At 40.4% G+C, this 22,452-nt stretch overlaps 1 protein-coding gene across 2 annotated transcripts in view; it reads left to right on the top strand.

Annotated features, from left to right (window-relative positions):
* The window catches only part of Sulf1 (sulfatase 1), a 175,169-nt gene that overhangs the window by 72,679 nt on the left and 80,038 nt on the right, over nucleotides 1-22,452 (top strand). The window lies entirely within an intron of this gene.

The following is a 22,452-nucleotide window of genomic DNA, read 5'->3' as shown; positions in this document are numbered from 1 at the left end:
TGCACTAAGGTCAGGACTCCTTTGTGGAGATGTCACCTTCAGGGGTCTGTCCCAGGTGGACAGGGGGTTGAGTGACCTCTGAAGGTACCGATCTAGAGGGTGAGGGAGGGGTGCCTAGGAATGGTTTCTGTGCAGAGGGGTTTGGAAACGAGGTCCAGAGCAAAACTGAGACAATGAAAGTCAGCTGGAAATCCTGTCATGTCAAAACCTTCTCAACACCGTGGTCTTCTTTCTCTTTGCAAGCTTCCATTTATTTCCAAAACAAAGTGAGATAAGCCGGACTGAGCCTTGGCATTTGGATACCCGCGAGTGTCCAGGCTCTCTGAAAGGACAGCTCAGGTCCATCTGTCAGTGGATTCTTCCCTCTGCTCACCACCTCACCTCTCTGTCATCCAACTTGCTGGAAGGCTGAGGGGGCTGCTTCCGGGCTGAAATACCTTAGCCTTTGTTCTTGGAAAGGACAAATTGAAAGCTAAGAGACGGCTTTCAGGGTGATTGGGAATAAAGTCAGACTTTTTCACTCTTTTATTTTTCTTCTTTTTTGTCTACTCAATGAAAATGATCTTCTAGAAAACAATCCAGTCTCCGTGAAAAAGGAAGGCGCTTTTTTAAAGATGAAAGATTGCATGCTATTTGAAGAAAAAAAAAAAAAAGGCATTCAGATGTCCTAATTTTCTCTCATTATGCTCTGATATTCGAAATATGAAAAGACCTTGTCCTCCTCAGTTGTTAACTACGTCTTTAAATATGACTGAAAATATCAAAGGATGGTGTAGCCAATTCATTTCTTAAGATATTTTACATTTAGTCTGAGGAAATTCCCATAAAACATGACTTTTTTTTTTTTTTTTTTGTCGCTGGGACCAAAAAACCTGGCAAGAATGACTTAGAGAGGAAAAAGGTTACTTTGGCTCATGCTCAGAGTTTCCATCCATGGTGGGCTGACCCCATGGGTGTGGGTCCAAGGTGAGACAAAACACTATGGTGGAAGGACAGGGAGGAGGGAGGCAGCCCAGGACATGAAAGTCAGGAAGGAGAGAGAGCTCCACTCACCACCGACAAAATATAAAACCCAAAGGCACGATTCCAGTGACCTTCCTCTTCCAGCCACACCCTGCCTTACAGGTGCCACCTGGTTTAATTCATATCAATGGATTAAGCCACCGGTTGATCAGGTTGCAACTCTCCGAATCTCACATTTCACCTCTGAACATTCTTGTGTTATCTCACACAGGAACTTTTCAGAGACACCTTATATCTGAACCAAACATTTTTTTTTTCTTCCAAAAGCATTTACTAAGCCCCTATGGGTACCCTGGAGGGAAAGCAATGATCCCAAGGTTGAGATAGGCACAAAGTATCCTAGAGTCAGGGGGAGCACACACAGGATTGCTGGGAAGAGAAGCAGGTGTTTGAGGGACAGTAAGAAGTCAAGGAAGGTCCTGTCTTAGGAAGTCAAAAGGGATCAACCGTTCTGGTGGAAGTGGAATTGGTTGGGCAGAGATCAGTAGGGTCTGGAGCTTAGAAAGCATTTTAATACTAGAGTATTAAAATGGGAAGATACTAGAGTATTAAAATGGTTGGGAAGGCCTTGAACAGGGAGATGATACAATTAGGCTACGATCGCCCTGGTGTGTGAAGGAGTTTCAGATGGTTTTTGCTATTTTTGCTTTGGTTTGGTTTGGTTTGGAGGCTGGGGATTGAACCAAGGGCCTTCCTTATGCTAAACACATGCCCTCGCACGGACCTCCACCTCCAGCCCTTCTGAGAATTTAAAGGGAATCAGACAGAAGGCACAAAGACCCTTAAAAGCTACGACAATGATTTGAAAAGTAGCTGATGAGAGCCTGAACTACGATACTGAAGAAATGAATAGAGAAAAGGCCACGGGGTTGAGAAACATTCTAATGATAAAATCAGCAGGTGAGAGGATCGATCTGATCTGATGAGTCAGGAAGGTGCTGAAGTAAGTGCAGAGAAGGACTATGAATATCCTCCGGGCTCATCTCATGGATAACAGAATGACAGTCACGCCACCACGTGAGACAGACACCCTCAAGAAGACTTGAGTCACTTCTCCTCCTAACTCAAGACGGGGATTGTTTTCTGCAAGCACAGACCAAAATACTAGAATGCTTGATATTTATGTGGCATTTTCATGTTCATCAAGTGTTCCACTAATTTTCAGTTGTTTGGTAATAATCACCTCCCAGGAAGACAGGCAGAGCTACTATATTTTAGAGACAGAAGGTAGTAACTAGCAACAGAGCAGAAACTCCAATTCAGAACATCCCTCTACAGTCAGATCTCCTCCTCTACAGAGGCTCTGACCCCATGACCAGCACAGGGGCACAAGCCGTTTCTGCCTTGGTGATGGTGTTTCCTGACTTCTTACCTTTTAGTTTACTTATTTTTTTAAATCTTGAGACAGGATCTCTCTAAGTTGCCGAGGCTGGCCTCAAATTTGTGATCCTCCTGCTTCAGCCTCCGCGGTGGTTGGGATTACAGATATGCAACACTGCATCTGGATTATCAGTGTCTTTACTCAGAAAAATGGAAGCCATGGAAATAAAGGAAATATGTTTTCACTTTCATCCCGCTTGTTTACACTAACAAGCCATTTGAAACCTCCTTATGTTTTTACTTTCACAAGGAAGGGGAGAAATAGACTTGGCCCTAATGAGGGAACCTAGGACATTTTTTTCAATCAGGTATAAGGAATATGTCAAAGGAGAAAAGGAAGAAAGGGAGAGGAGAAAGGAAAGATAATCACTTTTAACACATTTTTAAAACAAGCGCAGTGAGTCCTAAACATGGACCTGAAAACACAGCTTTCTTGTTTACACAGGGAATCCCACAGCACCAAAGTCCTCAGAGAAAGAATGCATTTGCTGTGCATTATTTCTTAGAGAGAGCAAGCCATCAGTGTGTGGGAATTCTGAGCATATGCATGTAGGGATAAGTAATCAAGTTTGTGTTCCAGAGCAGAGAATATGAGACAAAATTAAATAAAAAGAAAAAGAGCCGAGAGCCAGGCACTGTGGTGCATGCTTGAAATCTCAGTTGCTTGGGAGGCTGAGGCAGGAGGATCGTGAGTTCAAAGCCAGCCTCAGCAAAAGCAAGGTGCCAAGCAACTCAGTGAGACCCTGTCTCTAAATAAAATACAAATTGGGCTGGGAATGTGACTCAGTGGTCAAGTGCCCTTGTGTATAATCCCTGGTACCCACCCCCCCAAAAAAAGAAGAAGAAGAGGGAGACATATTTAAAGCTAGGACGGGGGAATCCACCAATTTGTAGATCACTAAAAACATTGATTTTTCCAGTCTTAATCCTTCTGGGTTGAGAAAGTCATCAATGGGAACTAGATGGGGAGGGAATGAAGCAGAGTTAGGAAGGAGTGTCTTTCCTTAAACGTGGGACTGAAAGACCTAGGATTGGGCACCATCCCTCTGTGAAGTCCTTCATTCTGTGGGCGAGAGGACAGGCAGGTCCCTGACACCTTCCTCCGGGATAGCTGAGGTCACAAGGTCGTGTCTGTGCCTTTCTCCTCTGCCTTCTTCATCAGCATGACCTCTCCTGGGAGTTACGACCTTCACAACATTGGGAGCCCTGCATACTTCCAGGAATGTTGAAGAGGTTTCCCAGATTTGGGGCATGTGGGTGCAGTGGGGGCGGCGACATCTCTCCACAGCACAAGTACACAGCGCGTTCACTGGAGCCATTCCGTTAAGTGCAGACAGAACGGGCTTCAGTGAAAACATTCATGGGAGGAAATGGCATCGCATCAAGTAGAATGCAAGTCCCCCGTGTGCTCCTGGTGGACAGTCTGGGATGTAGTGGGAGAGCACAAGACGTGGGGCTGGGCACAGCTTATTGGTGGAGCCTGAGCTTAGCACACACAAGCTCTGCATTGCATCCTCGTCACCCCAAAAATGAAAAGGCTAACGCGGAATTCTTGCTCTGCTTTGAAGAGCAGGGATTTGGGGTCAGGCATTTAGCATCTCTCTAATCTGATTCAACCTCTGAAAAATGTGGATATCGACAGCACTGCCAAGGGTTACTGGAAGACTCAAATTAGAACTCAGATTAGAAGTATGTGAAATCTTTGTGCCGTGTAAGCTGAATACCGATGGTATTAATGGATTACTCGGTCTCAGTCTCCTTGGTTTCAAAATGAGTTGATTAAGATGATTTCATATTTACTCATTTGTTTGGAAGTTCTGGGAATTGAACCCAGAGGCAACTCTACTACTTTGCTACATCGCAGCCTTTTTATTTTTTTATTTTGTGATAAGGTTTTTCTAAATTGCTGAGGGCCTAGCTAAGTGGCTGAGGCTGGCCTCAAACTTGGGATCCTCCTGTCTCAGCCTCCAGAGTCACTGGGATTGCAAGTATGCACTACCATGTGTGGCTTTGAGAAAAATGATTCCTAAAGTCCATTTTTAAAAATTTGTTCTAATTAGTATACATGACAGTAGAATGTATTTTGACACATTGTACACAAATGGAGCACAACTTCTCATTCCTTGGGCTGTACATGGTGCAGAGTCACACCAGTAGTGTAGTCATACATATACATAGGGTAATAGTATCTGTCTCATTCCACCATTCTTCTGCCCGCCCCCCTTCTCACTCCCTTCTGCTCAAAATTCCATCATTTTTTCCTCCCACCCCCATTATGGATCAGCATCTGCTTTTCAGAGAACACATTGGGCCTTTGGTTTTTTGGGTTTGGCTTATTTTGCTTAGCATGATATTCTCCAACTCCATCCATTTACCTGCAAATGCCATAATTTCATTCGTCTTTAAGGCTGAGTAATATTCCGTTGTGTATATATACCACATTTTCTTTATCCATTTATCTGTTGCAGAACATCTAGGTTGGTTCCATATTGTGAATTGAGCTGCTATAAACATCGATGTGGCTGTGTCACTATAGTATTCTGATTTTAAGTCCTTTGGGTATAAACCAAGGAGTGGGATAGCTGAGTCAAGTGGTGGTTCCATTCCTAGTTTTCTGAGGTATCTCCATACTGCTTCCCATAGTGGTTGCACCAATTTATATTCCCATCAGCAATGTATGAGTGTGCCTTTCCCCCCACATCCTCACAAACATTTATTGTTGCTTATATTCTTGACAATTGCCATTCTGACTGGAGTGAGATGAAATCTTAGAGTAGTTTTGATTTGCATTTCTCTAATGGCTAGAGATGATGAACATTTTTTTTTTATATATTTGTTGATCAATTGTATTTCTTCCTCTGTGAAGTGTCTGTTTAGTTCCTTTGCCCATTTATTGACTGATATATATAATTTGGTGTTAAGTATTTTGCTTTTCTTATATTTCCTGGAGATTAATGCTCTATCTGAGGTGCATGTGGTAAAGATTTTCTCCCATTCTTTAGGCTCTGTCTTCACGTTATTGATTGTTTGCTTTGCTGAGAAGAAACTTTTTAGTTTGAATCCATCCCATTTATTGATTCTTAATTTGACTTCTTGTGCTTTAGGAGTCTTGTAAAGGAAGTCAGGTCCTAAGCGGACATGATGTAGCTTTGGGCCTACTTTTTCCTTCTATTAGGCACAGGGTCTCTGTTCTAGTGTCTTTGTCTTTGATCCCTAAAGTCCATTATTGATTCCAACTTCCATGAGTCTGTAACTCTATAAGATAGAGATTCAAGTGATCACCCAGTTGTTTCTTCTTATTAGCTCAATCAGACAATTTTGTTTTTCTAGTTACTCCAAAATAACACCACTGTAATACATACAGTAGTACAAATATAGAAAATCAGGTCCCTGTTTTTGTTTAAATCTCCTAATACCTTTACATAATATTTGTAAACAATATGTAATAGCAGCATTAGAAATCCTCATAACCCAATATGACAGTCTGGACATCAGTACCCTAGCAGTCACTATGATGGCAGTGGGCACAAGTAGAACACAGGTGTGTCAGGCATCCACCTCTGCAGCTCAGGATGGCTGGGCAGGGCGAGGGTAGCCACTGTTCCCGTGGGCCCTGTGAGTGGCCTTGTGGGCTTGCTCCAGTGTGCTGGGCATTATCCGTATTATTTTCATTGTGTGCCATGACATAAAGTTTGAGAATCATGACCTAGACTAATCAAAGTCACCAAGTGACTTCCATGTCATGGTGGTTAAACACAAATCAAATTGACTCAAGTATTTTAGTGTATGAATTCATGTTTTTCCTTCTAAACTTCGCCAGTTTTTTAATGATAACTGGATTTTAATAATTACGGTAGAATCAGTTTCACAAGCCTGAGAATAGTTTTGTTGTCATTTGAGTTTATAAAAATCTCAATTCAAGATCTAACGGAGGCATATATGCAAAACAAATATTTCTTTAACTTCTAGGAAGTATAGAAACCTTGTTTTAGGATCTCAAACATCTTTTTTAAAGTCCTCATAATTCAAGTAAAGGTAGAATTCCTATTTTCCACTGAAAATAAAAGTCAGATTTGCAAAAAAAAAAAAAAATGAGGAAGGAAAAAGAAAATGTCTTCAGGTGAAGAAAAATAATAAAGTTTTTCAAGCTTAGCCAACATTCTTTTGCAGGGGTTCTTTTTGTATTCCACGTTACAATTTTGCAATTAGGTAAGAAAACAGTAGAATATCCCCAGCACTATTTTCGGGAAATACTGAAATTGCTCTTGGGATGTGAAATCCATTGTTAGATGGTTTCCACTTAACCTCTTTCAAAACAACTCAGGTAAACTATTGGTATATTACCTCCTAAAAGTCCCCAGGCCTAAATTTTTGTTTTTGCTGTTGTGTTGAGAAGCCAAAGAGCAGTTTATACCATCATAAAATCCACTTGAATCTTGGGAAATTATAAAGAGGAATCCATTTCTGTTTTTCATCTGATGGCTAATGAGAGATTCCTAACATTCTTTAATTGACCCAGAAACCTTAAGATTCCTTAAATATTGGTTAAATATAGTTTGGAGCTTAATGCCTGCTGAGAGAATTCCATGTGCCCACTTGCCCCTATGGATTTCACTGAATTTACCCTAAGTTGTAATTATATATTTATTTGTGTAGTTCTTTATTTTTTCGGATCTTTCATTAACCACAGTTGTTGTTTTTCCTATTCCAAATATAAACTATCCTTTTCTGGTTTGCTAAAAAAGGCCATATTTTTCTAACATATTAAATCTAGGATGGTTGTCGAATAGGGGAAAGAAAAAACAAAAGTTTTAATTAGGAGATGTAATTTGGAATTTGACGACACATAAGAGAAATCAAAGTAGTGCCTATTGAAATGTTTTTGTCCTCAAGCATAAAGGAAATCAAGTGTCAGGCTGTCAGAACTGGACTATTAGTTACTAGGGGGTCAAGCTTCTTTTCTATCTCTGCTTCATCATGGAACATTTCATCTATGAGAGTGCCTCATGTTCCAAGATGGCTGCTGAAGCTCCAGCCATGATATATGACAAGTGGCCACCCGCAGTACCACCCAAGCTTTTTATTACATCTCCTTGCAAAGAATTCAGTCATGTGGGCACATAGCTGCCAGGGAAGCTAAGAAATGTCGCCTCAAGCTGGGCATGTTGCCACTGCAAACAAAATTGGGATCTTTCTATGAATAAAGGTAATGAAAGATGAGGTAAGCAATTAGCAGTCCAGAGTGTATAATTTAGAGCTATTTTCATTGTCAAACATAAAAATGTATTTTCCTTTCAAGAAATGGTAACATAAATAAGATAAGCTCATAAGTTGGAGAAAAATAAGTATCACCATCAGACTAAATGAAGAAAAGTGGTAGCTGATCATCGTTGGATCAGATAGTATTTTGTCTTCTATATTCATCCCCAGGGTCAGGCAAAGCAATGATTTAAAATCAGGTGAATTTCCAAGCACAACTGGCAATTGCCACTTCCCTTTCCCCTGTGATTCCTACCTAGAAAATTACATTTTCTAGCTGCTATTCGTGGAGAAGGGACTACCCTCCCACAAAGCAAACCTTTCCTATTTAAAATTTTGAGTATCACATAAAAAAAAATGCATATTCAGCAGTGTAATCATTCTAACTTTCTAATCTGTTTTTGTAAAAAGACTTTAAAAATGTTAAAAATAAACATTTATTATTATTATTATTATTATTATTATTATTATTATTATTATCATTATCATTGTTTTACAGAACTGGGAATTGTATCCAGGGCCTAGCCATGTGTTCTACCAGTGAACTACATCCCCAGCCCTCTTCCAGTTACTAATCTTCAAGTTATTTGATCTCAATTATAGGCATATTTTTCCCATTTACCAGTTGTTTTTTATATACTTTTTTTTTTCAAGCATGAAATTCTATTAAGCATACTGTGATCAACAATAGTATCACTAAACTTATGAGGAAGCGGCCTCACACTCACTATGCTCCCATTTCAAAGGAACTTACTGCCTCCTTGTATTTTCACCAGCTGATAGGGTTACACAGAAAGAATAAGTAAACCTAAAACCATTATTTATTTGCTTCAGTTGTAGTGAAAAGTGGCAAGGAAAAAGTTTAGAACTAAGGTAAAATAGCTTTTTATTTTTTGCTTACATATGCATTAAATTAGACATTTTTAACATCTGTATTCATGGATGAGCAATTTAGCAATTACAAAATAACAAGGTGAAATGAAAGGAACTGATTTCTTAGGGAAACAGCTACCAGCTTCAGAGTCAGAAACCCTGAGTGTGGATTTCAGCTTTGTCCAATGTCCCTCCTAGGGTGGACGGGAATGAGAGTAGGAATGGAATAATCAGCTCTTCCTATATAAGTTATTACAAAGAGCAAATTTGATGATTGCTACTGAAGAACTGTGATGCCTTGGAATGTAGATGCTATTTTATTCACAAAAGAACAAGTACATCTTCTGAAATTCAAGGTATAAGGAACCATACGGGCCTATGACAAATTGTTCGCCATTCAGTTGTTATTGATATGAGCTTAGGTAAACAAATGTCTATTACAGAAAAAGTGCCAGTTAGGAAATAGCTGTCCAATACCCAGGTTGGAAATATTTGACTTTCATCCACCTTTGCTGTTTATTTTAATTTCAAGGAAAAAAAAAAAGGGACATCAGACTACTGTGGTGTTCAGGGTATTGCTAACCCCAAATGAATCTCCTGCACATTCTCAGGAGCCCTGAGGCCTCCCAGTATGCTGTCTGTCCTTCCTTCACCAAGAGGGCCGTTGCTAGCCCCATTTGGAGCTGTGGATGCAATACCCAGAGTTGTCTCCAAGTACCCATTGCCAGGCAGGACTCTTTTCTCCTTCACCTATTATCTCACTAGTGCCTACCAAAGTGCTTTATGCAGGTGCTCAACAAAGGGATGCTCAATTAAAAGGTTTAGTGTTATTAGAATAAATGGAACTAAACAAGGCAGGCCAGTAGCTTTAATGACTAGTCAGATATCTAGGGGAGCCAGGAACCGTGGCGCACTCCTGTAATCCCAGCGGTTCCGGAGGCTGAGGCAGGAGGATCAAGAGTTCAAAGCCAGCCTCAGCAAAAGTGAAGCTCGAAGTAACTCAGTGAGACCCTGTCTCTAAAGAAAATTCAAAATAGGACTAGGGATGTGGCTCAGTGGTGGAGTGGCTCTGGGTTCAATCCCTGGTACCCTCAAAAAAAAAAAATCTAGGGGAAAAAATTTCTGTTGCATATGGGAAATGGCAAAGCAGGAATGCTTCCTTGAAACTTAATCCCAAACCCAGTCTTCCCTAACTGCATTTATCTAACTCTCTCAGCCAGCCAGTAAAAGCAAGCAAATACAAGCAAAACCAGGAAGGAATCTCAAGCCTATGAAGTACCCACACCCAAACATTTATCACAACGTGCCACCGACATGTCACCCTGGACACCCGAATGTCTTCACACCTGATTTAAATAGAGATCCCACAAGCTCCAACACAGGACCTTTCTGGTACCTCCCTTGCCCATTAGAAGAGGGAAGGAGGGGTGAGAGGTGAGCACATCCATAAATAAGTAGAAGTGGCCACTAATAGCAAAGGAGGTTAAAAAAAAAAAAAAAACAATACCACAAAGAAAAAAAGGAATTTCAAACAGTCTGGTATCAATTACGTACTGGGCAAACAGCTTTCTATTTCCCAGTATCCCGTGGGGAAAGTCTGAGTTACAGCCAAGGGCAATATTCATGTTAACAAGGATGACCCCGAGTTACTAATCAGTGACATCATCTGCAGTATTCTGTGAAGACCAGGAAATATGTCATTAATTGGAAAGTGAGTATGGGAGATTATATCACAGCCTCCAATTACGGCGGCCTCTCCCCTACCAGAGAAGTGAACCGAGTTCATCAGGGTCACCCGGGAAGCAGAATGTATCCCCACCCGACCTGGGCTCGACCAAGTGACTTGCTTGACCAATGGCAGGTAAGCAGGTGTGCCAGAGGCGTGTCCCTGCAAACGTTTTGAGTGGCATTCTGAGTTCCCAACTGCAGGGCTGCTACCTCGACCTGAGTCCTGGAGTGAGGAGCTGGCTGCAGCCCAGAGCAGGGCAGAGCCACTGCCCCCCGCAGCCCCCTATGGAACACACCTAACTTCAGTCTGCCTTAAAATAGTTCCTCTTTGTTTGCTCGAGTTGGAGCCTTTAAGTAGTTATTTGGAAACCCTCCTTCCCCCTACTGCGATAGATAATTGAGGTATTTCTGTGAATAGCGTGAGTTAAAATCACACAAGAGGAAATGGTGGAAAGACAATCACCATCAGCCAAGTGCAATATATTAACCAGATTGTGCCTCCTCTACCCAGCAAGCCAGGAAGCAGGGCCTCTAGGAGGCTCCTGTGGGTGTCCCTCCGTGGGCAGCAGGGGACAGGTCCTGCTGGGGAAGGAGAAGAGGGAGAGATCTCAGTGGATGAAATTTCCATGGACTAGAGATACTGAGGATGATGTCATTAGGGTGTGGGTTAAGGACAGCTGGCAGCCACCTGCCCTTCTTTTAGACAATTTTCAGGGATGGGGGACGGATCTCTGGGATCACAGGCACAAAAGGAAAAGTCAAGTCCAGTTTTCTCTCTGTCTCTGGAAAACGAAGCCCTCCAGTTGTAACTGGGAGCCTGAGAATGACCGACTTCGTGACTGTGCACAAATTATTTCACCTTCTGCCTCAGTACCAAGGATTAATTAATCATTGCAAGTTGTCTCGCGACTCCACAATGCTAAATACAAATAGAGGAGACCCTCGAATTCATGGAGCTGTGACTCATGGTCTTGAATATTCATGTTTAACCACGCCAGGCCACTCTCTCACCCAGCAACGCCGCTTTGTTTTAGCGAGCTCTGAGGGGTCCCCTTCTGTTCCTAAGGTGAAAGAGGGGGGGGGGCCCACACGTGGTGTGTGGCTGCAATACTGATGCCCTGGATTGTTCTGGGGAGATACTGAAAGGCACAGCGCAGATGCCCGGCTTCACCCCACATTTCTACCCATTAGTTCTGCTAGTTTGAAATTTTTTAGACCTGCAGGATCTTTACAGTGAAAATGCACTTCAACAGAAAACACAAAAACGGAACAGTTATGAACAAAGACTCGAGTGTGGGATCTTCTCTCTCTCTCTTTTTTTTTTTTTTACTTTTTATTATTGGTTGTTCAAAACATTACAAAGCTCTTGACATATCATATTTCATACATTTGATTCAAGTGGGTTATGAACTCCCATTTTTACCCCGTATACAGATTGCAGAATCACATCGGTTCCACATCCACTTTTTGCTATGTAAGTTTGGACAGACCCCTTAGCTTCTCCGCCTCTCTGTTTTCTCATTAAAAAATAGTAGTACTAGTATTACCTATTTTAAAGCTATGTGGTTGGAACAGAGGACATCTAATGATCATGAAAGGGTTAATCAGAGGGTGTGCTCTACACATATTAACAATAACTGTTTCTTCTTGCTAAAGGGTAATGTTTCACCCACCTTTTGGAAATTGTGGGGCTTGGAGACCCAGGAGAACAAAGGAGGTGGTGAGGGACTTTCAGAAGTCAAGGAGGCAGAATAGGGCAGTGGTACCTGGAGAATGAACAAGGAGAGGCAGGTGGTAAAATAAGGAGTGAGGGGACCAGGACCAGAAGGAGGGGAGGCAAAGATGTTAGCATGTGCCCCTTCTTGGTGGTGCTCAGGCCCTGGCAGTAGCTGCTGGAAGTTATTTCTTGCAGTCAGGCCACAGAAAAATCCAGCCTCCAAATTCTCTCCCCTTCTCTACTGGATGTCAGATCTTGTGTCCCAGTTTGGGGTTCTGAGAATGTGCTGTTACAGGAATCAAGATGGACATAGTATCTTGGGCCAGATGTGGTGGCTCACTCCTGTAATCCCAGCAGCTTGGGAGGCTGGCTGAGGCAGGAGGATCAAGAGAAGAATGAGAAATTATACTCCATCTATCTATGAAGTATCAAAGTGTATGCTACTGTCACGTATAATGAATTAGAACAAATACAAATATTAGTTTAAAAAAAAATATATATATATATATATATTTAATATAATATATAAAAGCCTCAGGAACAATGAGGTCCTAAGCAACTCAGTGAGACCCCGTCTCAAAATAAAATACTTAAAAGGGTTGGGGAATTGGCTCAGTGGTTGAGTACCCCTGAGTCCGATCCCCAGTACACACACATACGCACACACACACACACAGATAGACATGGTATGATGGAAGATTGCAAAGTTGACTCTGCCTGTGTTTCAGTCACTGTACCTAGTCCCTGTTCTGCTCCTCCTGCATGGCTTCGCGACTTTCCTTACTCTTCCACAGGGTGAGAAGGAGAGTTAGCTCAGAGTTCCAGAGAGTACCTAATGGTGTCTTGCTTGTCACAGTGGGTTGATATATATTTTTTAAACCTCAAGTTTTCATTTGTTGTAATTCGTTGTACATGAGAGTAGAATGCACTTTGATGCTTCATAGATAGATGGAGTAGAATTTCTCATTCTTCCGGTTGTACACGATGTAGAATCCCACAGGGTTGATTTATTTTCAGATCATATTATTTAACCGATTCAGAGTTGTTTCCTACTGTAACTATATTCATCTGTGTGCTAGTTAGCTTTCTGTCACTGTTGCTAAAATACCTGACAAATACAACTTAGAGAAGCAAAGATTTATTTTGGCTCATGGTTTCAGAGGATTCAGTCCACGATCTGCCCACTCCATCACTCTGGACCTGACGTGAGGCAGGCCACCATGGCACAAGGGCATAGCAGAGAAAAGCTGCACAGCTCATGGCAGCCAGGATGCAGAAGGGAGCTGTGCAAGGGACCAAAGAAAAGATGAACTCTTACAGGGCACCCCCGACCCCCAATGACCTACTTTCTCCAAGTAGATCCCACCTCCCAGTTGTGCATTCAGCAATCCATGGATCAGTCCCTTGTGAGGTCATAATCTAATCATTGCCTAAAAGCCCCACCGCTGAACAATGAGACTTTGGGGACATTCCAGATCAAAGCCATAAAACTATGCCAGCCTCTTAAATAGGAGATGGTAGATGGGGGTGAAGGGCCCCGAGCAGGGGATTGTCAGAGACCTGGTGAGTGAATTTGAAAACTGAGGAGGAGCTCCATTCAAACAAAAACCAAGTCACTCACTCTGCCTCTTCCTCTCTAGCAATAATTCACCTTAGGTTATAAAATAAAATTTGATGGTGATAAACATATCTTTGTGATTAACAGTTGTTTAATAACTGTAATAAACTTCAACATGGCTCTGGGCGACTATCACATTCCATTAGTTCATGTGTCTCAAGGATTTGAGGAACGGTGTTTTTTTAAACATGGAAGGAGAATAGAATATGTAGGAAGGAATATTAGGTGCTCGTATGAAAGCTGCTCCAAAGATCACTTAGAAATATTTGCTGAAGCAAGTTTAAGGCTCTTGGATGGTTAACTTCTTCAGTTGTTGATGCTAGTGAAGACTGAGTATGCTGGAATGTGTTTGCTTTCTCAGCAACTCTGCAAAAGAATGGCCTTCCAAAATAGTCCTGCAAGCTAGGAAATAATTGGTAATATCCATAGTGTCTCTCTTAAGAATGCTCAGGTGCTTTAACCAGTGCAAAGTTCTGAGAAAACAACCCTCATAGCGATTTGAGCCCCTGTTTGGCTGGTCCTTCACTTTTCCTTCTGTAGTGCTCCTGGGTTTATTGCTATGCTCTGAACCAGTGCCATCAGTGTCAACATTTCCAGGGGACTTGGGAAACATGCAGTCTCCTGGGCCCCACTCCCAAATCTAGAACACTAGAGTAATTAACAAAACCTCCAGGTGATTCTCATATAAGTTCCTGCTTTAAGAATTATACCAACTTGATCTGAAGGCTAAGACAGGAGGATCCCAAGTTCAGAGCCAACCTCAGCAAAAGCAAGGTGTTGAGAGTGAGACTCTGTCTCTAAATAAAATACAAAATAGGGCTGGGGATATGGCTCAGTGGTCAAGGGCCCCTGAGTTCAATCCCCAAGACCCACTCCCCCCAAAAAAAGAATTACAGACTTGAGATTGGGGCTCTGGTTTAATGATAGAATGGTTCCATCTTCTCTGGCAGAGGTCTTTTAAAGGATCCAATATGCTGAACTCAGGAACCAAGTGTGCTAAAGATGTTTCTTCTTGGAAGAATAGGAATGATTCCTCGAAATCTAACGGCTGGAGGGGAATCAACGACTAAGTTGCCAGGGAACTGGAAAAAAAAAAAAGAAAAATGGTACTTGGATTATGACCATAGTCAGAATCTTCATCTTTCATATGTGTCTTTACTTTCCAATAAAATTAACCAGAAATTTATGCAAATTTTGGAAGATTTCTGAGTTGGATTAAATTCCAACACAAAATTAGTGATACAGAAGGAAACTTTTCAGTGAATTTGGAAACCATTGATTTATTGTAGTCTGGTGTGAAGACAAGAAACCTATCCAATCTGAGCTTTTATATTTTCACCCATGATTAAAATGAAATACCAAGAGGAAACTAGCGGGGAGAGGGGGAAAGAACAAAACTTCTGGAGATCTACAAGAACTGGAAGTGTTGGTGAATATTGGGGGTCTTGGTAACCTTCTTAGGCAGCCAGACTTGGTAGCTTTAAGACTTCTACTAATGATGACAACCAAGTTCTGAAGTTGTCACATATTGTTATTCGACACATGTTAGCAATGTTTCATTATTGTGGGCCAAGAGAAATGATACACTTGAAATTCACAACTTTACAAAGAATTTTCTATAAAACCCAAGCTTCTCACTATTTATAGTTATAAAATTGTTCCTGTGTTTTGCTAATCTAACCGTCAGTGAAGACAGTTTTAGTTTCCTGTTATTTTAATATGAAAATTGTGTATATAAACCCAATCCAGTTAACAAGGAATCATTCTTTTTGTTTTTCTTAAAATAGTAAACAAACATTATCTATCTTTGTAGTTTGCAAACTTTACAAATATTATTGCAAGCATTCCTTTTTGAAAAGTTAGATAAGAAGCTCAGCCCAACCCCACTGCATTATAATGTCTAATATCACATCAGGTTTTAATAAACCTTCCTTTCACAGCACACATGTGCTTAAGACTTCATGGAAACCAAATCAGCAGAAAGAAGGGATTACTTTAGATGCCTTGGAAATATGCATTGTTTGGAATGGCCTCTGGTGGCCAGCTCTCATGAATGGCTGATTTTACTTGTGGGGCACATCATCTGGTTTAATTATATCAGCTCCTTTGTGTGACAAGTGCTTTTCTGCTGTGTGCTGAGAAATGAAGTTTTAAAACAAAAGTAGTTAGTGAGAAAGTGAATTCTGGAAGTGGAACACCATTAGGTTACACTAAGAATAGTCTAGAAGTCTAGACAATTCTAAGGATTGGTCCACCTATCCTTAAACATACATTTGTCCAAAACATCCATGGATGTAGGTATAATTGGAAGAGAGAGAGAGAGAGAGAGAGAGAGAGAGAGAGAGAGAGAGAGAGAGANAAAGGTGTTGACTTTAGCATGGGTGTTGGAATTTTTAAAAAATTTCTCCTATAAGTAATAACTTTGCACAAGGGGAGGACTAACCTCCACAAATTTTTCTTGAGCTAACTAGAATTCTCTTGAGCTGGGACCTAGAAGTCTGTTTCCCTGCCTTTTGAAATGTGTATTCATCCTTCACACTCTGGTTCTCAGAGCTCCATTTCTTGATCCTCACCTTGTGTGGGGCCAGCAGGATCTCCAGAACGAGGATCTGCTGTGTTTAAGCCTTTACAAAATGTAAAAAGAGCATTACATTGTTGGTGAGCCTGAGAGCCTAGAAAGTAGGCCAGTGTGATTCTCTTTGACTGTGGTTTAATTTATATGGTCAGATCAGGTATTCCTCTTTCCTTCATAGAGTTTGACTCTAAGTGGAGAAGAAGTTTTATCGAAATATAGATATACTATCTAACTGTCTTTAAAATTTTTTCTTTAACTTAAGTGTATCACAAGAATTGTGAAACTTTAAAATATGTGTGCATTATGCTAGATTATGTACATAAAAAAGAAAAAGACCAAAATGAAACATGCCTAAAAGATCCCCAAATCTGTTAAAATCATGTGTATCTGTGTGTATGTGTGTGTGTGTGTGTGTGTGTTTGTGTGTGTTGCTGAGGATCTGATCCAGGGCTTTGAACATGCTGTGTATATACTCTACCATCCAGCTGCATGCTCTGCCCTTAAAAGAAGGGTTGAACTTTAAGCTGTGAAAATTGTTTCTTCATTACTTGAGCTATTATGTGTTTTGGTGCTGATACATTTGTGCATGTCTCTTAAGTATGCATGTTTGTGTGTGTATGTGACAAATGATAGAAAGATAAATGCATACGGTACTGTTGAAACTTTATGATTGTGGCATTGACGGTAGTGCTTAGCAAATACTTCATCAACTCTACCAAATTTCTCGGCCCTCTCAAATTGAAATAGAGCCATATGATCACTTGCAACCAATAAAATGTTAGAAGTGAACTAGTTGAAGGGTCAAGTCAGTAGGATTGCAAATTAGAGGCCAGTCTCAGCACCTTAGCAAGACCCTGTCTCAAAATAAAAAATAAAAGGAACTGGAGATGTAGCTCAGTAGTGAATCATCTCTGAGCTCAATCCATAGGACAGAAGTTGGGGGTCAGGGGTCAGGGGTCAGGGCGTGGAGTGGCTCACTTCCAGGTTGAAGCCATGAAAAGATCCCTGCAAAATTCTGTTTTTTTTTTTTTCTTCCTTTGCTTCTTAAGAAGTCCTGTTACTGCAGCAACAAGACAACAAAACTGCCCCCATCAGTGTGCATTCATGCGTGGCTGGGCATAGATCTCTCTGCACCCTGAGTATGACCCATAGTTTGAGTGACAAATATAGTTTATTGTATTAAGGTATTGATATATGGAGTTTATCACTGCAAAAAAATAAAAATAAAAAATATTCTGGCTAGCATAAAGTCTCACAGTACTACAATACAAATATTTTATATCAAATCAAAGGCAAACTTAATGGATTAAACTGTATACTTTAGGACCCAGCTGAGATTACTGATTACTGTATTCAATAGTTCTTTTTATCAAGATTACTGTCTTGTCATTAACAAAAGTTTCCAAAGCCTCTTCTATTTTATTTTATTTTTTCCTTGAAATCCAAAAGTCTGTGCTTTCTTTCATTCTCTTGGATCTCACTGCCACCCTTGGAACTTGTGACTCATATGAGTCCCTTAGATAATTTGTAGCATCTGCCTTAGGAGTATCTGGCTCTTTTCATAATATTTAGATCACTTTGTTTTCCTAATTTCTATTTGAAAAAAAAAATAGACAAATAGTCTCAGTCTTGGACATTTTGCATTTTCTAAAATGCCTTTGGTAAACTCCTTTTTGTTTTTTATTTGTTTGTTTGTTTGGGTGGTTGTTGTTTCAAAATCCCGGGGAATCCAACTTAGTGACTTGCATGTATGAGGCAAGTACCACCAAGCTAACTCCCCCGTCCCCAATAAACTTGTTTTTTTTTTAAAATGGGGTTTTAATTCCTGCCTTTCTAAAGCTAAGTCTCAAAAGTACATTTCTTTATTATTTTTTTCATTCTTTCTTTTCCCCCTAGTGTAGGGTCTTGTGTACACCAAAACTCTACTACTGAGCTACACCACTAGCCCTCAAAGGTATTTTTTTTTTCTGTAACCTCATATTTTCAACCATTACCTTTGTCTTCCTCCATGGGAAAACAGAAAGAAATTCTAGAATACTCTAATTTATGTATTTCTATTTTTGCAGTGCAACAGATCACTTGAAAAATTATATATGAATGAATTAAAAATTAGTGTCTGCTCCTCTCTTGCCAAACCCAAGGGTAACTAACTACCCAATGCTAACCAGTCTTGAGAACAGTGACTTTTCAAGGTTCCTTCCAATTTCAGAATCCACAAGTGTTGAGGGGAGGAAGGGTGGAGAGGGAAGAAAGCAAACATTGCTGAAGGAGGGTCTCATTATTTAGCCAAGTATTTCCCCAAAGGTGCTCCAGGTCAGAAGCCCACGCGGGCTGTCATTGTTCCTTGGAAGAGGATTTATGACTGGAGGGGGATAAAATGTGAGTGCTCCAGAAGAAGATTGCTGCCTATCTTCTTTGCTCTGAGCTGTGATAAATTAGATCGGGAAACAGGCTTTCTGGGGATTAACAATAGATGGACTTTGCCAGCTACGGGGTTGTTAAGAGGCGAAATTAGCTCCTTCATGGTTTCACTTGGATCGTAAAGAGTTGGTGCATCCCAAAGGCTTCCTCTAAAGAAAGCAGCAATGTACATGAGACTTGAAAGCCAACATCAGGGGGAAAGGGCCTTGGAAACTGACCCAAGAAGGGCATGTCAATTGGCCGTGGGGGAGGGGAGGCTGGGGTGCAGATCCCAGGGATCCCAGTTAAGAGTCCTGGTTCGCTTCACTCTGACAACATCTCAGTGTTCTGCCCTGAGTAATTGTGTAATCTCTCCTGCTGTTTCACTTGGTTACAGTGTCCCCTTTCCTACTAGGAGTGGCGTTGTTTTGTACTAAAAGCAGTTCTTCTGCCACATCTCAGACAAGGTTTATTTCTGTGGGGTTGTTCTGACCCTGTACCTCGCATACTTTAGATAAGTGAGCATTCATTTGTGAAATTTTGTTACTCTGAGTTAGAAAACACGCATGCACACAAACACACATACACACACACCCCACAGACACAAACGTACCACACATAGAGATAAATACATACCACGCACACACACACAGAGACACACACCTCGAACCACACAGAGACACACACCTCGCACCACATACACATATGTACACACACACAACGTCTCCACTGAACAACAACTCCTATGTGAGACAAGGAATTTAGGACTGAGGACGGTTCCAAGCATTAAGGGAAAAAAAAATGAAAAGTTTGTGAATAGGACCAGATTTAAAGGCTAGAAGTAAAAGTCTTAATGGTAGAACCAGGTAGACTATAGGTCAGCAATTCTCCAGTCTTTGGGATTAGGATCCCCTTATATTATTAAAGTTTATTGAGGCTTCCTTCCTGCAAGAACTTTCCCTTATGAGGATGCTAGCTAAAATTTAGAAAATTCAAACTGAGAAAGCTAAAATATATTTATTTTCTTAAAAAAAAATAACAATAATACATTATGTTAAATGATGTGTTTCTTTTTTAAAAAAACTTTTTTTAAAGAGAGATGATTTTTAAATATTTATTTTTCAGTTTTCAGTGGACACAACATCCTTATTTCATTTTTATGTGGTGCTGAGGATCGAACCCAGCGCCCTGCACATGCCAGGCAAGCACGTTACCGCTTGAGCCACATCCCCAGCCCTAAATGATGTGTTTCATTAAAAAAAAATTCCAAACCAAAAAGCATTGGTGAATAAAGTGGCATTAGTTTTACATATTTGCAAATCTCTTTAGTGTTTATCTGAAGAGAGTTGGAATCATACACAGTATCTGTTTCTGCATTTAGTCTGTTGAAATATCAAGCTGTTGGAAAGTAGAAGTATTTTAATAGCTTTTTCAGATACTTGTAGGTATTTGTTGATATTACAACAAACCTTGACAAGCAGTAATTTGTTAAAGGTTAGTTGTAGTAAGAAATCTGAAACCACATCAATGAAGTCTACATAATTTTCCCTTAAAACCCAGTGGTCATCTTAAACTTGGAATGAATCTATTTTTCAACTCATGTCTGATTTTTTTGCATTGCAGACATTTGGGAAATATCAGTTCACTGAATTATGTAGGCATTGTAAGTGTTGACAATATCAAAAACTAACATTTGTTGTTATCACCACCAGTGCCATCAGAAGTTTTACATTTGGGGTGCTAAGTTCACAGTGGTAGATATGCATTTTCTAAACTTCTGATTTCACCTTGAAAGCTAGAAGCTAGATTTCTGTCATCGATAAAACTGATAGGCTCATTTCATTCAGTTTAGTTTGAGGTACTATTAGACAAACCTGTGTGAACTAAACTTTCCAGTTGACTGAGAGTCTTTCTAGTATTTTTTTTTTCATTTCATTCATTATGTGAGAAAATGTCTGCCAAATAGCCAAGTCTAATCGACTCTTTTAAATAAGAAATGGCATCCCATAAAGAAATGTATGGCTAGTTGAGTTTGTAGCTCAGGAACCCATAAGCTCTTCCTCAAGACAACCATCTACTTCCAAAAACAACAAGTGGCTTCACGTGTAGCCCCCATCTCATCAGACAGAACATTAAGAAGAAAAGGTTGTGTACTCAAGGTCAAGGTTTAATAACATGGATCCTTTTATAGCTTCACCTGAAGAGAAGCTGGCGTTTTATTTTAAATGATGTGTGAAACCTCCAAGACCAAAAGCCGTTTTCTCATTGTTCTTAGATCATCAGTGAAAATTTCAACAAAGTGAAAAAAACTAATCACATGTCAGTATTCACATAAAAAAATGTTCTGACTTTGTGGATCTCGCAGAAGGATCTCAGGCTTCTTGGGCACCCCCACCCAGAAGTCCTCAACTCACTGAAAACAGCCGCTATGGAGAAAAGCAGGGTTCTGTGGGCATATTGGCCACCATCTCCTTTATTTTAACTTATTTAATTACCCGTCATTGTTTTAAAATTTATTTATTTTGCTGTGCTGGGGATAGAGGGCAGAGCTTTGTGCATGCCAGGTAAATGCTCTACCACTGAGCTACACCCCAGTGTAGCCATCATCCCCTTTCTTTACTTTTTTTTTTTTATTGGTTGTTCAAAACATTACAAAGATCTCAGCACCAACTGCCACTCAAAGGGGGCTTGATGAAGCCAGAGTCACCTTCCACCAGTGGGAAGACGAAGGCTTCAGTTCAGTTTGGGGTACTGCTAGACAAACCTATATGAACTAAACTTTTCAATTGACTTGAAATCTTGCAAGTCCCCCCCCCACACTTCTTTTATTTATGACTTAAAACATATAATGTCACATGTATAACCAGGGTTAGCTGCCCTCAACAAAATCCTGTGAACTCTCCACACCAATGACCATAACTATAATTGGGATTTTCATTTTCTAGCCTACAGAAAAGGCGATTTATATTCTGGTCCTAATTGGTGAATACGACATCGTTCTTCAAACTCACTTTCCATGTGTGAGAAAGCCTCTTTTTTTTTCCCCCATTTCTCTCATTTCCTACTATTTCTCAAGACAAATTGTTAGTCTCTAAGGACATTTGTTGTCCACCACAAAGTATCCAATTCAAACATCGCAACCTTGTCTCCTCTGTCAAGTCCTGCGTTTTGTCTGTCAGGGTTTTTTTTTGTTTTGTTTTGTTTTCTGTCTTTATTTCTTTTCCTTCTGGAGCTGGAAACCAAGCAGTGAGAGGATGACAGTTTCTAAAAGGTCATTTTTGAATAAAGAATTGTCTGTGTGTAGGGTTTTTATTCCCCACCCCCACCCCCCAACCGGGCTGGGGATTGAACCCAGGGCCTTGCACATGCTAGGCAAACACTCTGCCCACTGTGCTACATCTCAGCCCTGTGTGCAGTGTGTTTAGGATGGTGTGTTTGCTGTGTTTTAGGCAAAGGAGATGGAACAAAGAATCAACCAGACACGTCCAAATGTTCAGTTTTTCTACCACTCAATCTACATGGTTTTACATATGAATTCCATGAATTGGTAGTCTACTGTGGATGGAGGCAAAGGGTGCAAAGTTCTGATCAGACAGAAGGAATAAATTTTCAAGATCTATTGCATAGCAAGGAGACCACAGTTATTAAGAATGTATTGAAGTTTTCAAAATGACTAAGAGAATATTCTTACTATGAAAACATAAATATGTGAGCTGTGGGGTATGTTCATTTGCTTGATGCAATCATTCCATAATGCAAATACGTCAAAACAGCACATCATGGTGCCCCGTAAAATGAACAGTTTTTATTAGTTGATTAAAACACAGATTTTTAAGTTAAAAAAAAAAGATGCTGAAGCAGAAAAAAAAAAAAAAAAAA

Source organism: Marmota marmota, unplaced genomic scaffold (genome assembly GCF_001458135.2).
Source record: "Marmota marmota marmota unplaced genomic scaffold, marMar, whole genome shotgun sequence".
NCBI classification, from domain to species: domain Eukaryota; kingdom Metazoa; phylum Chordata; class Mammalia; order Rodentia; family Sciuridae; genus Marmota; species Marmota marmota.
The sequence above is the reverse complement of the archived record's forward strand: the minus strand, read 5'-3'. Positions and strand labels throughout refer to the sequence as shown.